Below are 10,301 nucleotides of genomic sequence, written 5' to 3' on the forward strand. Positions count from 1 at the left end.
TACTCCCTAGCTGAAAAAACATTATTTTTCAGCAGAAACATAGTCAGTCACTCTTCTGCCCTCACTCAGCATTGCAGCAAGCTAGTGTTAAAAACACTTCCAATAAAAGGTTAAACACAGAAGTTGGCCTTTTCAGTTTTCCCTGAAAGAAATTATGAAACTGTGAAAACACTGGTAGGACGACAAAAGGGATCACAAGTCAAAAATAAATAAAAACACTGGCTGTTTTTATTGATTTTTCATAGCAATTACAACTTTTAACCCCCCCCCCTATACTACTGTAGCAACAGAAATGAAAACCAACTGCTGGTAAAAGAATGGTTACTAAGGTTACCGGTTACAATTTGAAGGAGGTGATCATAGATTAATCCATGCTACTCCGTACTGAGAAAATACAAAATAAGACAGTCAGAATATTACTGCCCTTGAGCTGTTTCTGTCAAGTACTAGAAGTGATGATTGAGCACTAACACTCATGTACTGCATTGACAGTGACAGCTAAGCAAGGAGATTTGCTTTCTGGGGATTATAGCGAGAAAGCCTGGGCTGAACACAGTCTCTGCAACATGAACAGAAGGGTACATACATCATGTCAAATGCCAACCAGCATGAGCGGTCTCGGCCTGACCAATGACCTTTTTATGAGTGCGCTTGCCATGCTTGTTTAAGCAGATGCTGGCTACATTCATATCATGACTCACTTTTCTGTATAGATTCTTAACTTTGTTAACCTCTATATGGGGCCTTCTTAACAAAGCATATCACCCGAGAAATTAAAGCCAGTCCTGTAGTGGAGGGATATTATTCCAGGAGAAAAAGAGTTGGTCTCTATGTTTGATGCCCGTCTCTGGGAATGGTGACTTCCTCCCAGAAGTCCTAGCACCTCAGTCTTTCAGATGGGGAATGCCAGCGGCATTAAGGTTATTGGGGATCCCTTTCAGGAAGGTATTCATATGTCTTTTCTGCAACATCAACAGCAGTTTGAGCTACCTGAGGAACACCTTTTTCTGGTATTTGCAAATTTCTCACTTTATTAATAGGCTCCTCTCCCTTCTACAATATATTTGTTCATCCAGCTTGTACAACATCCAACGTAACAGGGAGAGGCAACTTGACTATGAATACATAGAATGATGACTGGAAGGAAACTGTTAACTGAATCAACACAGTGGCAATAGACAGATGGAAACTTGATTTTTTTTTGTTTATGCCAGATAAAAAGGGAATCATTTTCATCTAAAATGTAAAATTCACGTAATTATATATCACAATTTTGGAACTGAAGCTTCGTATTTTTTATTCAAAAATAAGTTCCTGGGCTTTTTTTCTGCTAGGTCTAGCCTCAAAAGATTAATCACTTCCCTCTCTCAAATTTAAATTGCTGGAAAATGTTTTTGTTAAAATGGTACTGTTTGTACTTTATAGTACGAAGAGATACTGTATTACCATATGATGGGATGAGCTCTGTGCCTAAATCTAATGATCTGTCATTTATGAACATTTAGAAGCAACTCATAGACTTTCTTTTAAAAGAGTTCCTTTATGTAAAGTTATGTAAATTTCATTCAAGTCAAAAAGGAACTTTCTTTCATGATCTCCAAACTTGGACACACTCACTTCACCTGAGGCGAGGTCCAAGGTAACACACCCAGTGGTGGATGGATCTGATCTATGGGATCTACAATATATAGGAAAGAAACAGTGTGTTTTTGTTCTTGTCTGGATGGCTTTTTTGCTGTTTTTTTTATGTAGTTGTTCTACATTGTTCCCCTGCTGTGTAGTCATGTTTTTTAATTGTTTATTTATATTGTGCTGTATGTTGTAGTGCTCGTTTCATACTGTATTATTGAATTTAGTTATAACTCTTTGGAGAAAAAAAAAACATCAATGCTGTTTTTGTAATTTCCTTGAAGATATGTAAGAAATTGATTCCGACTGTTACGCTCAAGCTCCCAATGAGATATTGATTGATGTGAACTGTGTGAGAGGAAGGAGTGAATGGGGACTGTGGCCGAATACAACAAGAGGCCTGGTGTGCGATTTCCAGGAAAGCAGCATTGAGTAGATGAGGAGGAACGATGTTTGGAGACACAGAGGAGAACAAGCTGCAGCACACAATGAATAAACTGCAGCTATGGTACGGGTGTGATTCGATTAGAATCGATTCAATATCACAATGCTTCACTATGAGATACCCCCACAATGTTATTATATTTATTCTACACATGGTTTCATTAAGACATTCAAGCAGATGAATTCCCCTTTTTATCAGCTCTTAAAAGTGTGAACACAACAGACAACTGACAAAAGGCAAAATCAACAAGTAACATCAGTAGGCTATAATCAGTTATGGTCTGTGACTACATCGATGCAGAATCATCCAGGTCCGCATCACGATGCGTTGGTGCAATGATTTATTTCAACACCCTGAGCTATGTCACTTAAAAATATCCTTTAGGAGGAGCGTGTGACATCTTGGTTAATCCTGTTTGCTTGTACTTGTAGAGTTTTAAATAATTGAATTGTTATAACTGTTGAACTAATGGTTGACAGTTGGGGAAATAACAGTCACTTCAGTCGCTCTGTAGCAACAGTGTGGAAATGGAGCTCAACACATATAGCATTAATTGAATAAAATTACGCTTTCTGTGTGCTTCTGACTCAGTTTCACTGGAGGAGGAATGGTTAGTGGGGAAGAGAGATGGTTATAGAAAAAAAGTTAAATCATTCTAACTCACACATTCAGAAATTAAACTGAGCAATTATTTTGGTGATGGCCTTTTCTGTTATGGTTTTGGTGTTTTTATCTTATTTTACTGTGGTAGTCTGTTTTCCTGTGTTTATTTCTTAGCCTTGTTCGGTCATGTCTTGTGATTATTGCATGGTATTTCTGGTCTTATCTTGTATATGTTCTGTTTCCTGTTTTATTTTGAAGTCTGGGGGCGTTTCTCAATGCCAAGTCAGCAAAGAACGGACTTGTGTTCTTGAGGAGACCGTACTTGCTGGCTGTACCTGGAAGAATGAACTCCCAAGTTCAGAAGCACAAAAAACGCCGTCGACAGTTATGAGACGAAGCGTTCTTCCTGTTATTGCGCAACCCCCATCCCCGAAACATCTTAAAAATGAATTTATTGATTCAATACTAGACGTAAATTGTAAAAATCTGTGTACCGGAAACCATCCGCGCTTTACACCCGAATTGAATGCTGGGATCCCGGCCCGGCCAAGTTCACACAAGTTACCATCTGATGTATCCTCTGTAAAATGGGCGTCTCGAGTTCACATCCGGGGATTTTAACTGTTCTTGGCAAAATGCTAACTTGTGTATCGGGTCAGTACTTTTGCCACCAAACATGACGTTTCACAAGAACACAAGTCCACAGAAGAACACAGATTGAGAAACGCCGTGGGTCTCTGTCTCGTCTTTAGTGTTTCTTCCTGTGTTTTCCCGCTGCCATGATTACGCCATGTTTTCCACCTGTTTCCCAGCCCTCTTGTCACCTGCCTCTTGTTACCCTCTGTATTTAGTCCCTTTTCCTTGGGCGTTTCTCAATATGTGTTCTTCTATGGACTTTTGTTCTTGTGTTCTTGTGTTCTTGTGAAACGTCATGTTTGGTGGCCAAAGTACTGACCCAATACACAAGTTAGCATTTCGCCAAGAACACTTAAAGTCTCCGGATGTGGTCTCGACACGCCCATTTTACCGAGGATACATCGGATGGTGACTTGTGTGAACTTGGCCGGGCCGGTATCCCAGCATTCAATTCGGGTGTAAAGCGCGTATGGTTTCCGGTACACAGATTTTCACAATTTACGTCAATTAGTAAATCAATAAATTCATTTTTGGGATGTTTTAAGGCGAAAAATCAGCTGTGTAGATTTTGAATATAGGCGGTTCAACAAAAATTGATGGTGAATTAAAAAAGCCTTCGGAGTTTGAAAGCTCCACAACCCCCGGCGGGTCGAGCTTGCTACGCCAGCATGGGATGACTCTCGCGAGCCGGTCAGTCAGTCAGCTCACAGACCACTCTGGCCCCACATTTAGACAGACCACTGCAGCAGCAACAATGGAAGAGGAAAGCCAGGTCCACAATTGTAAGATATTTAAAACTATTTTTACCGCTGTTGTTATAGGATATCTCCTCTATCCTCCTCCTGGCTCTCCTCACTCGCAGGCTCCTCTTCTGCTTCTCGGTAAAGTATTTTGTGTGCTTCTGAACTCGCGAGTACAGTCTTCCAGGTACAGCCAGCAAGTATGGTCTCCCCAAGAACACAAGTCCGTTCTTTGCTTACTTGGTATTGAGAAACGCCCCTTGTCCTGTGTCAGATCATTTAGTGTCGTGTCCCTGTGTCTGTTGGTGTCTGGTTCCTTGCTTCTCATCTTTATTTCTGTTTGTCCGGCTTTTGTTTTTGTATTCCTGTGCTAGTTTTTTGATCCCTGGATTTAGTTTTTGCCTGCCCATCTCAGTACTCCTTTTGTCCGTTTGTTCTTTGCTTTTTCTTTTATTAAAACTCTCGAGCTCGACTTTTGCCTGCCTCCTCTCTGCATTTGGACCACCATTTCATGCCCCTCCCGACATTTTCACCGTGTGCTAATAGCAGCTGTCACAGAACGCTACATACGGCAGTGTTGGTAAATTTATTTTCCATTGTTTTCACTAATGAGTTAAAGGGGGACTTTGATCTCGCACTGTAGATCCCCTGCAAAATATTAAAATGCAAATTACTTAAAGGGGAACTGTTACTAAAAGTATCAGAGAATTTTCAAAATATTCAGACAGAGCAATTGTTGAGATTAATTCTGAGCTAAAGTATCCAGATGGTGGGCTTAAAAGGAGCAGTTTATGGATTTTCAATCTTATTTCCTCATGTTAGTCATAAGGATTGCATATCTACAATATACACAGCTCCTGCCACACATTTATTTATCCACCTGTAGCAATTTACTTTCAACCTCCACTGGCATATTGGATGCCTGAAATGAGCAGATAGTTTAAGAAGTGCAGGGGAGGGATTTGGTAGTTTGCAGAACTGCATTTCAGACGGCCATGTTATTTCCAAGCATGCAGCAGACATTATGGATTCCTACACTTTTAATAACATGTTGTCAGAGTCAAAGCAGATTTCCTTGAGCTACAATCCACCACAAAGGGAATGAAACTTGGTGCAGCAGAGGCGAGGACACTGGGAAGGCAAAAGTGGTTGACTATTTCAGATTTTTTTGTTCTGCAGTTTTCAAACCCACCATCCATTTCAACAAGTGTTTTTGGGGAAACTTGCTTATTTATTTTCCAGAGATGAGAAGATCAATACCATTCTGTCTGCATGTTGAGTGAAAATCATCACATTTTGAAATCAGAACATCTAAAGCTTCTCAATTGTATCTTGTTCAATCCGTACAACACAAATATAAAAACTAGTCGTTACATGCCGTTACTATTTTTTAGGGAACAACAATTGGGCATAGTGACTCCACACAGTCTTGTTATCAAGGTGAGGTTGCCAGGCAACCAGATCTACAGAGTTGCTATGTTGGCGGAGCAGCTGGTGCAAGAAGTATTTTTACCCACTCAAAATTCCCATTTCAAATTTGTTTTGTTTGTTTTCTTGTCCAAACATTAGCCAAAATACAAACAGACAAACAGACACATAAACAAACAGGAAACATTGGCAAAATAAAACACACGATAAAAAGCATGTAACAAAGTATTATAAGCTACATAAAATTGAAGCATGGCACACGATTAAAATACTTGAAGTTAAAATAACTTGATAACCACAAAGACTGCAGTGTCCCTGCTTACCTACTCGCTTACGCGATAGCCTCAATTTTTCTCCTCATCGAAACACGGGATGCTGTCCTTTAATAGGACCAATCCATTTTAATTATGTCAACTTCTTTTCTGAGAAATCTTTTTTTCCCTAAATACTACAATACCCATAAGCTTTGGCTGCAGTTGCCACATAAAAGAAACCAGTCAGAGACGAGAATAATAACATTGAACGTTATATAACACCATAGCTGCAAAATCTATCTTGGCCAAGAATCCTAAAGTAAACTCATGGGGCGCCCGGGTGGCTCAATTGGTAGAGCGGGCGCCCATATGTCAAGGTTTAATCCTCGACGCAGCGGGCCGGGTTCGACGCTGACCCGCGGCCCTTTGGTGCATGTCATTCCCCCCCTCTCTCTCTCTTTCCTTTCATATCTTCAGCTGTCCAGTCAAATAAAGGCCTAAAATTGCCCCAAACAAAATATTTTCTAAATCTAAAAAATAAGATATAAAGTAAATTCATTAAAGTTGCAGATTGTGTTAGTAGTTTTCCCGACAGCGCTATTTAACTTCCATGTGCTGTTAGCACACTAAAAACAATGTAGAGCTCTGTGATTGGACGTTTCTCACTGAAATGCACCTTGGAAGTCGTAGTTAACTTCTCATCTTATATTTTTAAGTACACAGGCTTGTATCTTCAACTTTTTGTCAAAGAACAAGATATTTGAAATTGTTATGCAGCTGGTAATGTTTTGTACTGATGATTCAACAAGGAGAGTTTCCTTCTCTCCTGGTCCGACTTGCTATTGCATAACATTAGCCATGGTCCCACCTAATTGATAAGCAAATTTTAAGCAAACATTTAATTAAATGTGCAAAAAAATACAATGATGGAAACACGGCTAAGTCATTGGAGGTCAATTAGTGGAACATTTACTTCTGGAACATGGCCATTTAAACATAAATAACTCCCATTTGCAACTCTATATCCAGAAATGCTATGCAGGGTCGTGCTGGGCTGGTGAATTAACTGTAAGACATTGTTACACCGCACAAAGCCCCCTAAAACCACCAATTTGCATCATTGTTTATGTGCTGATAAAAAAATACTGTAAGAGCTACATTATGTTAATTAGTAAGCTTTAAAGGTCTTAGAGGAAAGCAGATTTTGAAACCATGACGACCCAGGCCAGCAGTTTTCCCCTGCGTCCAGGCTTTATCCAAAGCTAGTGCCTCCCCACTGTAACACCAGATTTAATGTGCAGACATGACGTGTCAATCTTCTTATCTAACCCTCTGAAAGATCATTTACAAAATGTTTAACTATTTTGTAAGAAGTGCAAGGTTAAATTAACATCTTTGCCAGATCGGGTAGCGGCTCTGTAGTTTGAATGAGACATAATGGGACAATTCCGGTTCTAACCTGTAGGGGGACCAAAGCGGGAAAAGTTCTCTAGTGTTGCTTTAAAGCACGTTGTAAGCTGTTAAAGGTGTTAAGTAAAGGTGCTATTTAAAATAAAGTTATAAAGGCAACCAATTTACAAACACACTCAATTTCCTGTTAGATTAAAGTCGAAAGGATCCAAAGCTCTACATTAGAGCCACTGAGTCTTATCGTCTCTGAAATGACACCTAACTTCTCTTGAAATTGAGCACCACTTCTTTTAAGCCATATAAGTTATAAACTTTGTTTACTGCTTAAAGCTTTGCTTACTCAAGAAGTTATCCTGTCCTCGGCTGTGGGAGACTGTATGCCCTATTACATCTCTTTAACGAGAATGGAAAATGGTTGAGTTTCTGGATCCTCAGACACTGTTTGGCAACACCTCTGACCACATCTGGTCCTCTGACAAGAAGGACAGTTATCTTGAATAAATAACCTGTGAATCACTATCTCAAAGTATGACTCACAGAGGAGAGACCGAGCTGTGGGAGATAGTGTCTACTGTATAATTGCGCATGATTTCCGCTTATAGAAGAAAAAGAAAAAATCTATTCACGTCCACCAACAATTGCATAGCCGATGAATATCTTTAAATTGTCCTTTTCTCAAAGTGCCTCCCAGGGCGGCGGCACATGGCAGACGCTACACACTTCCATCTTGTCACATTTGCTCATTATGGGAGAGCAACACACCAGCTGTGGCTGGATTCCCTCTCTCACCCAAGGCTGTACCGACTTGCCTGCGTCTCCCTCCTCAATCACGCAAAACAAATGAAGAAGCATTTCCTCGCAAACGAACAAGGGAGAGAGAGAGAGAGAGAGAGAGAGAGAGAGAGAGAGAGAGAGAGAGAGAGAGAGAGAGAGAGAGAGAGAGAGAAGAGAGAGAGAGAGAGAACAACAAAACCAAGAACAGTGTCAGGTGAATAAATGATATAATCATGGGTAACAAATTTCTCCTGGCCTTTGGGCTTGGAGCCAGCGTATTTCTCACGGTGTTATGATTGCCGGTGCAGAGAGCAGACATGCTCCTCTGATATATTTCCTCCTCAGTGAGGGTTTTGGCCAGGGTGGATCACAGAGGGCTTCATAAAAAGCAGGGAGTAATGAAACGATGGATGGAATCAAGGCCTCCAGATAGGTAGAATTCCTATTCAAGGGCAAAAGAAAAATTAAACTCTGTCTCTTTATGTTTATGATGGAACATTTTGTTATAGATAGACTTGTCAGTGACTTTCATCCTCTGCTATGATGGTTCAGTATTCAGAATCGCACTGAAGAATTCAATCATAAAAGTATACAAAACATTGTGAGAAGAATATATTGTACTCTAAAGTGTTTTAGAATTTGTTTTACAAGATATACATGTGGAATTTATTCAAGCAGAAGAGCATTTTTGACATAAAGTCTGATGAAGTCTGTGAGATTCAAGTGTTTTTCTACTTCTGCCGATGAATAACATGCACTTTATTTGCCAGAACAATGTGGACATCGAGCAAAAGCGGAGGCAAGGCTGCTTGTCGATCACTGCTGTGAAAGAGCTAACAAAACTTGTGTTGAATTGCTGTTACGCTCTTTTATACCACAATCTGTTCACATTCTGTGTGTTTAACAGGTGCTCTCATCGATTGTTTCATGTTGATAATGGATAAAATTACAATTTTTAATGTGTAAGGTGCCACTCATAGAGATGAACTCACAGATATGTGACCCAATTGTGCACATCCCCTGAGCTTGATATCATGCATTAGCTCATTGTATGGGTTTTATGGCCAACAACCCAGAGATGGGGATTCAAGTTTGAGACACTGACTCGAGTCTCACACACGGTGACTTCAGGCTTGAGATGTGGAACTCATGAACAATCTTTATTTTTAGGAAATGTTTGAAGTTCTCCTCCCTGGGTAACATATAACCTACCTACAAAACACGTTCTACGTAACGTGTCTGCTGCCCACGGCCAAACATAAGAGAAGAGAACAAACAAACATGAGGACCAAACCGGCATCTGCTGTGCTATTAAGCTTCCATTAAGCTTTGGCTTTGAAAACTTCATACATCAAGGCCCAAACAAAAGAAGTGCTGAATGTAAAGTAGGTGGTATCAAGATAAAGCATTCTGGCTCAACCACATCTCATTTCATCAGGCACCTGTAAACACATCTTGATAGGTTAGCAAACCTAGTAAGCTCAGCATTGGTCATCTAGCGTCCAACAATCTAGCTTGCCTGCTAGCTCAAAGACTTGAGCACCTCTACCCAAACCTCACTGCATTAATTAAGTCTCTCTACTCTCATCAGCGTGGTTTTCAGCAGCTGCAGGACTCTGCGAAACACAACTTTAAACGAATGCTATTGTTGCTCTATGTCTGTTCAATGTATAAATAAGCCACTGTTTGTGAACATTTTCGCTGGAGGTTATAATATGTCAATGTTGTGTTTACAGCTTGATGTGTTGCACCCAAGTTATATATGTCAAGTTTTATGTTATAGTCTTATTTTGTTATTACACCTTTCCCTTAGTGTATGTCCTGAGGTTAATTTATTTTATTGCGAAGAGTTAGCCGTGCTGAATAAATGACAGCAGTGACGATTGTTTTTAAAGATACTGTATACCAGTGGTTTTAAACAGGATGTAATTTGATAATACTAGTAATAGAACTGACTGCCAGACCTTATTACATGCATGGTCTTTTTAGATTTAGAAAAGCAGAGTTGTTTTAATATGAAAGATAATGCAACAGGAATTGGATTGTTATATTCTACTTTATTTAGGATTTTGTGTTTTATACAAGAAAAGGCAACCATGATTGCCTATTACTGCACAAGTCTAAATTGGAGGACAAATTGGCATTACGCAATTCATATTTGTTTTACATATTTTCATTGGTCCATCGTCCATTTTCCCCCTTACAGAATCCATTAGGCATGTGGAAGATAATATTGGCTTATGAAGATGAGGTTGCATCGATAAACCCCAAATATTTCTTATCCATAAATGCACATTGAGACATCTGCTAGACAACAATTAAGATTCCTGAAACATTTAACATAAAGTATGCCATTCTTCCAGTATCTAATCTATGTTCTGA

At 39.7% G+C, this 10,301-nt stretch overlaps 1 long non-coding RNA gene across 1 annotated transcript; it reads left to right on the forward strand.

Annotated features, from left to right (window-relative positions):
• Positions 1–2,948: 2,948 nt before the first annotated feature.
• On the forward strand, positions 2,949–9,371 carry LOC117936705. Its single transcript, XR_004655005.1, has 3 exons — positions 2,949–2,959; positions 8,914–8,917; positions 9,309–9,371. It is a non-coding gene; the product is annotated as an uncharacterized LOC117936705 (long non-coding RNA).
• The last annotated feature ends 930 nt before the right edge of the window (positions 9,372–10,301 follow it).

This window comes from Etheostoma cragini, chromosome 2, assembly GCF_013103735.1.
Source record: "Etheostoma cragini isolate CJK2018 chromosome 2, CSU_Ecrag_1.0, whole genome shotgun sequence".
Classification (NCBI taxonomy): Eukaryota; Metazoa; Chordata; class Actinopteri; order Perciformes; family Percidae; genus Etheostoma; species Etheostoma cragini.